This window comes from Eumetopias jubatus, unplaced genomic scaffold (assembly GCF_037043125.1).
Source record: "Eumetopias jubatus isolate StellerSeaLion01/CBP00866 unplaced genomic scaffold, mEumJub1_p1.0 scaffold_8, whole genome shotgun sequence".
Lineage (NCBI taxonomy): Eukaryota > Metazoa > Chordata > Mammalia > Carnivora > Otariidae > Eumetopias > Eumetopias jubatus.
The window spans coordinates 77034058-77041385 of record NW_028274814.1 but is presented as its reverse complement, the minus strand read 5'-3'; positions in this window follow the sequence as shown (position 1 = coordinate 77041385).

The following is a 7328-nucleotide window of genomic DNA, read 5'->3' as shown; positions in this document are numbered from 1 at the left end:
AAGGCCCGGCCCTTCCCCCACTTTGCCAAGCAGGCTCTGGGGGCATCAGAGATCCCTGGAAAGAAGAGATGGCTCAGCCCATCTTGCATACCCTCCCCAGGGCCTTCTATGCCTAAGGAGTAGAAACTTCTACCCAGTTTTGTCCCTCCCAGTGGTGTTTGAGGCTGGTTGCTGTAGCCCAGGTCTCTGAGAAGCAAGATGACCTCGGAACCTGCTATTCCACTCATTATTTTTGTCTTTCCTCTTTCCCATGGTTCTACCCCTTACTTTCCTTTGTGTCTACGTTGCCCCAAGGAAATGTAGCTTGGATGTGGGGAATCCCCTCCTTGAATCCTTTATTGGATTGACACACGGGATTTCCCAGCATTGGCTCCAACACCTAATGAATGGATCTAGACGCACTTGACGCATTTTCCTCATTGCATTTGGTCTAATTCCCAGGGCTGCTCCCTACCTGTGCGTGCACACACAGTCACACACGTGCATACAGGCACATGCACATCCTCTCACCCACGCTTGCATGTATATTCACACACACGCTAGCACCTGGATGCTGTCCATCTATTTATTCTGTAACAGAAGGCATTGATGTGTCAAGAGAGAGTCCACTGTCACTGACAGTCCGCAGGAGAATTCATCCCGGGTCCTCTGTTGAACAAATATCATGACAAGCCATTTGGGTGGTGGAGGCAGTTGTGGAATGGGACAAAGAGATACCCAAATAGGGATTTGTGGGGGAGAGCTGTTTAGCTTAGATGGAACTCGGACGAACAAGGAACCACAACACAGTAGGAGGCTTGAGCCCAAGTGGAAGACAATTCCGCACGGTGGAAATGTGGAGTAAGGGAATAGTTGCAAGACTTTTAAGCACAAAGATTCTAGTAATCAATATTATGATCTATTCTACTGTGCTGCAAAGAACTGCCCCTCGGTCATGTCCACGTCTGTAGGGAAAGTCTACTGCATCCACTCGTCTTGATGAGTGATGTTTTGGAGAAATCATGGAAAATGGATTAAATTAGATGTTTGATTCAATGCAGGTAGGGAGTGGAAATGTGCACAGGAGACAAGACATAAGAGGGAGAGAACCTTCCACAGAAGTAGGAACTGAGAGCCAGAACTAGGAACTGAGAGCCTACGGGTGGGTAGGGGAACATAAGGCCAACCCCAATGCTATCCCAGACATTCCTGGCAATATTGAGAGGGACCCTGGGTTTCCCACCACCTGTGGGATGAATGTTAGAGTCAATATTATTTCCTCTCAAAGAGCAAAATGACCCAAGTGGAATTACATGTAAATGTACGTATTAAAACCAGTGTGTGTTCACACTCACATGAGGATTTCTTTCCCTTAGGGCACTCTCAGTGATTTGGTAAGTATCAGGTTAACTTGATAAATGGAGACAACCAAACCAGAACATTTAGGTTAAAAAATTGACCACTGGCCTGAATTATCTGGTTTGGCCATCTAGACTTAGCAAATTAACCAGAAAATTGCCAAAGTCCTACACTTATGTTGGACAGACACAGGTTTTAGGGTGGCCTGTGTCTTGCAGACACATAGATAGTTCTTCACACATTATTATTAAGTGTATCTCTTCGCACGTTATTATATCTAATGTATATTTGGAACCACCCCGGTGATTGCTCCAGTTTCCCTAGGACCAATCCTTCATACCAGGCTGGTTTTCTACAGCTGCCTAGCATGTGACTGAACTATGGGGACAAAAACACTGAAAAAGTAGCACATACCAAGCAAAGAAAATGCCATCATTGCTTTGGTTCTTGTTCTCGTCTTCATTTTCTAATGACGTGTGCTCAGGAAATGCAATGAAATTTACCATTAGCCTGAATGGCACATAATTGGCCAAGAAACCTGCCTTTGAAACAGAACCGGAAATGAAAAACACCAAGTATGGAAATTTAAAAAATAAATAAATAGGAAGAGGGGCAGTTGTAATGGAAGCCTTCTGAGCCCAAACAGAGGAGACTTGGGTTTGTTACCTCAGTTTTGCTGGGAACTTGCTTCTGAAAATTTGTCCGTGTCATCAGTTTTACCACGATGGAGTAGGTACGGGTGCTTGTGAGAAGCTCCTTCCAGCTCAGAACTACTGAGACTTCCCAAGGGTGTATAACTCAAGGAGATCCTCAGGTGTTTGTGAGGAACGGTCTGATAGGGTGGAAATAGTATTTCGCACATTTTCATGTGCATATTAAATGTGAATATCCTGCGAAGATACCAATTCTGTTTCACCACCTCTGGGTTTGAGACTCCTTATTTCTAGCACGCTCCCAGGGTAGGCTGATGCTGCTGGTCCGGGGACCACACTCTGAGAAGGAAAGGCATAACTGATGTGGGGCTGAGCGAGAAGTCCCAGCTCTGCCCTAGTTTCTTATTTTTTGCTGAGCCTCAGTTTCCTCTTTTGCAAAATAAAAACAGTCTTAAATACATACTTCCAGAGGATGTTGTGAGGCTAGAGCAGATAACACATTTGAAAGCCCTGTCTCTGTTGTCAAGTGCCTCACAAATGTGTGTTATTACTGTTTGGGGGTTGCCGGTTGCTGCTGACATGGCAGGTAGATGAGGGAGAGATAGCTGCGCAAGTCCCTGCAGCCGGTCGGCAGCACACTCACGTGAAGCCCTTCCCTGGAAGCTGTTAACTTGCAGAGCCAGATGTTGTGTGTGTGTCTCCCTCCGCCCTCTGATTGCTGGTTTGCTCGTGCTCCTGGCCCTTGACCCAGAGAGGCCACACGGCTTCCAGCAGCACTGGGGCATCCGGAAGGCATCTGGCTCCCAGCCTGTGGGCTCTCCCTTTAGCTCACCACCAGCTCAGGACTGGCCCTGGGCAGAACTCTGCGCTAGGCAGTTTTAACGCCCTGTTTTTCCCTCAGGCAGCCTGTGTCCTCATGCCCTCCCTCCCGCCTGCCCTCAGCTCACTTCACGCAACCGGCCCCCATCAAACCTCAAGTCAGGAGAGCATCCGACACGTGAATTCAGAGTTCACAATGGCTGATAAGGCTTCGGGGTGACCTCTCTTTAGGGGACAAAGCCAAGTTGGGGGTTAGAGCCACAAAGGAGTGGTTCAGGCCTCAGTGCCTGGAAGGGGTAGTGTTTTGGGAAGGGGTTAGGAGACCTCTTGCCTACCTCTGAAATCCTAGACTTCCGCATCCTGCATCCTTGCCAATTTCCATTTCCAGCAGAAATATTCCATCCTTGCCCCATGCGTTCTCGATCTTGCTCCTGACCCGCTTTGGGTGTTTGTGCGAGCTGAGAGCAACTCTTTGATTTCATAGACTGATGTGAAAATCTGGCAGATCCAGGTTTCTGGGCCATACAGAGCTTGGGCACAACCATCATCATCAACCAGGAGTTGTCAAGCACCCTGCCCCTCAACAGCTTGGCAGACATGTGGGACACAGTCTCCCGGGCATCCTGAGCAATAAACACCCCTCCCTCCCCTGCCCCAGCCCCGGCCAGATGAAGCCTCTCCCTCATTCCATCTTGTCTCACCCAAGTAAGGCAGAAAACTATTACGATAAGGATAACTTTGATTTGATTATTATTATTTTTTTAAGTATTCCTAAACTGGGGTGCTTTATTTAACATCAGGAACAACCAGTGACGTGCGAGCCTCTGTTGAGAATTCTGTCCACAAACTGTTTGTTCCAACACTGGGGCCAGCAACTGTCTGCTCAAGAATGGGGTTTGATTTTAGACCACAGACCCACTGAATATCTATTATGTGCTAGACAACCAAACCCGTGAAGATGCAAAAATGAGTAAGACACGGAGAACACGTGCGGCCGGCTGAAAAGCGGGAGGGAGGTGTGCTCCCCCGCGGCCAGGAGAGTCCTGCAGGCTTTGTCCTAGCTACCCCGCTGCTGGTCGACCTGAAGGCTGTTTCTGCCACCGCCCTTCTTTTTTATCCCTGGACGAATCTTGCTATTTTATTGTTCTTTTCAAGTCTGTCCTGTTAAATAATCTCAGAAACCAGCTTTTGAGTTTGTCTCCTGATTCATTTGTTTTAGCTTTTATTTCTGTTTCTGCTCTCTTTGAATGTCCTCTTGAGTCTATCACTGAATATGTAGTCCATTAACATTCAATCTTACATATATTTTAAGCCACACATTTTTCAATAAAGACCATTTCACTGCATCCACATATTTTGATGTGTATCATTTTCATTATTATTTGGTTATAACTTTCATGACTATAATTATTTTTCTTTGACCTATAAATTATTTAGGAGAGCACTTGAAGTTTTCCAGATAAGATTTTGAGATTGGGTTTGTGTTTTACTTCATTGGTGGTCACAGACTATATAAAAAAAGTTTTTTGGTCTTTTTTGAGACTTGCTTTATGGCCCATTTTTGTAAATATTTTGTCATGTGTTCTTGAAAAGGACATGTATTCTCCAGTTTGGGGATGCACAGATTTTATATAGATCGAGATTTAAATTCTATTTTTGTGATTTATGTTCATTTTCAATTTTTGACGTCTTTTTTAAGATTTTATTTATTTATTTATTTTGAGAGAGGGAGAGAGCGAGCATGAGTGCAAGCAGGGGGAGGAGCAGAGGGGCAGGGCCAAGCAGACCCCATGCAGAGTGTGGAGCCCGACCTGGGGCTCAATCTCACGACCCTGAGATCACGACCTGAGGCGAAACCAAGAGTCAGATGCTCAGCGGACTGAGCCACCCAGGGGCCCCATCAATTTTTGACTTCTTAAGCTTTGAGTTTCTAGAAAAGATGAATGGAAATCTCCCACTCTCGCTTTGGATATTTTAATTTCTACTTGTAATCCTGTCAATCTTTGCTTCATGTATTTCCAGACCATATTGCTAACTGCATGCAGATTTAGTTATTAGCGTGACTTCCTGGTATAGTTTCTTTAAGGAATGATCCTCTTCGGTCCCTGTAATGCTTCTATTTTTCTCTTGCTTTAAAATCCATTTGATGCTAATTATTAATTAACGATATTATTATTGCTGATATTAATATTGCTATCCCGACTTTCTTTTTGTATCATTTCACTTTCGACGTTTCTGTGTTATTACGAATTATGGACAAAATATAGATTGACTTTTAACAATCTGAGTCTCTGTCCTTTAGCAGATACACGGTGTCTGTTAGCGTTGTCCACATTTACTTTACTAGGGTCGGAGGTCTCCAGAGGAACCGGGAATAACATCACCATTCCCAGAAAGCCAACGTGAATTACTCTTTCACAAATTTCTTGGTCCCGGCCCTGGAAGTCACCTTATCTGCGCCTTTATCTTCCGTGTAAGATGCAGTCATCCTTACTGCCTGCTGCATCTGTTGACCCTGGATCTGTCCTGTGTACCTCTGTCCTCCACCGCTTGGCTCACACAATCGATAGGAAGGCTTTGTACTGGGGGTGTCCATTTCTTTTAGCACAAATGTGTGGTCTTGTTTCGGCACCGGCACCTTCAAGTCTGAAGCAAACCCTCTGTTCTCCCAGGCTTTGTCCACCTGGGTCTTCCTCTGTCCTCCTGTCCTTGAGTCACTGTGGTTTCTCCTATCTAATATTTCCCTCCACAACTCCCCCTTCTTGCACGCACAGGTGCCCGTGTACACGTGCACACACACACATACACACACACAAGTTCCTATGCTGGCTCCAGTGTAAACTGGTTGGGGGGAGTTTTTGCTCTGATGTTTGGGGTAAGAGTGGGAAGAGGGGAAGGGCAGGTAGCAACACTGACCGGGTGTCCAAATGGTGTCAGTGCAGGAGATTCATGAAGCCATACTTACTTCGTTGTGAGTCCCGTGTTTCTTGCCCACAATGGGGTTGGGCTTGAGGTGTCCAGGCTCTCTCCCCATCCAACCTGAGGTTAGACCTCAAAAGGCTGAGTTGAGCGTGAGTGGAGAGGTGGCATCATTTCTGAAAGTCCCACCCCCGTGGCTTAGGGGTTGGAAACTGGAGGCTGTGTCTGTGGTCTGGGGAAAGCCCTGACAGGTAGGAGGCAGGGGCCCTGCCATGCCCGCAGCAGATCAGGAGTCTGCGGGCGGTGCTGTGTGGGCTAGTCGAAGGGGGCCCCAGGAGACCTTGTGAGCAAAAGAGCAACCTCGCCTTTCTGCAGTGCCATGCTACCTTCTGGCTCAGCAAGAGGGGACTCTCTTAGGGCCTGATCGCATGCCAGGTGAAGTACAGAGACCCAGGGAGATGGGATGACAGAGTCTGGGGGTGGGAGTGATAAAGGGGACATTGTGAGTATCATCAGGGCCATGGCCACCATCCAATCTACATCGAACTTGCAGGATCTGAAGACCAGCTCATCAGAGGCCCTACTGGGGGCGGGGGTAGGGGATGGCTGCCATCGCTTGAAAGCCTTCCTGCTGGCATGGGGGAAACAATCGAAGAGGCCAGGTTTTCTTGGTAACAAGAGGGTTCTCAGAAGCTATAATCTATGCTTAGGAACCAAACAAACCCATTAAAAATATACGTTCACATAAATCAGTGACCTTTGGGTACACTGAAACAATTTCTAAACAACGACTTACGGCCAATAAACCAATTTTTCAGTCCTCAAGGGTGGGATAAAAGGCAGTAACTGTGTGGGTGGACCCATCCGTACAAGACCTTGCACTAATTAAGCCAAGAGATCAAAGCTTCCACAAGTACTAATCCCAAGTGAGCTTTTTGGCTCTCATTTACAGGAGTGGGAGCATATTCTCACCTGGCAACTTCCTCCTCTACTTTTGTTCATCCCCAAGCACATGCAGCTATAACCAAGCTATTGAGCATCAGTTGGCCCAGACTGACCTGGATGGACAGAGCTAGATAAGGAGAGCGTTCTTGGCCGTGGGAGCAGGGCAGCAAGAACCCCGGCCTGGGCGCAGCAGCCCTCAGCATAGGGGGGTATGTGCCTCGGGCAGCTCAGCACAAACCCCAGTCTCCCGGTGGGCTCGGTGCAGACATCACCCCTGTGTCACCCACGTGCTTAGCTGAGACAGATTCAAGGTTTGTCTGTAGCATCTTGGAGACAGGGAAGTGCTCTCTGTCTCCCTTGACTTGCCTTGAGCCCTATCTCCTCTGGTGGGGTGGGGAGGGAAGTCTTTGGGAACAGAGGGCACACTGAGTTCCCAAAAAACACCCAGGTGTCAGTCCCACTCAGAGGAGGGAAACAGAACTCTGGAGGAAAGTGTCTCAGCCGCGGGTGGGTGGGTGGGTCCCTTCCTCCTAGCACCCGGCAGTTAGAGTAATTGCCGGATTACTGATTCCCGCCATGGCAGGTGAGGTGTATAATTGGGCGGGGGTGTGTGTGGTGGGGTGACCTGAACTTAGCAAAGTGAGGTTAGGAAAT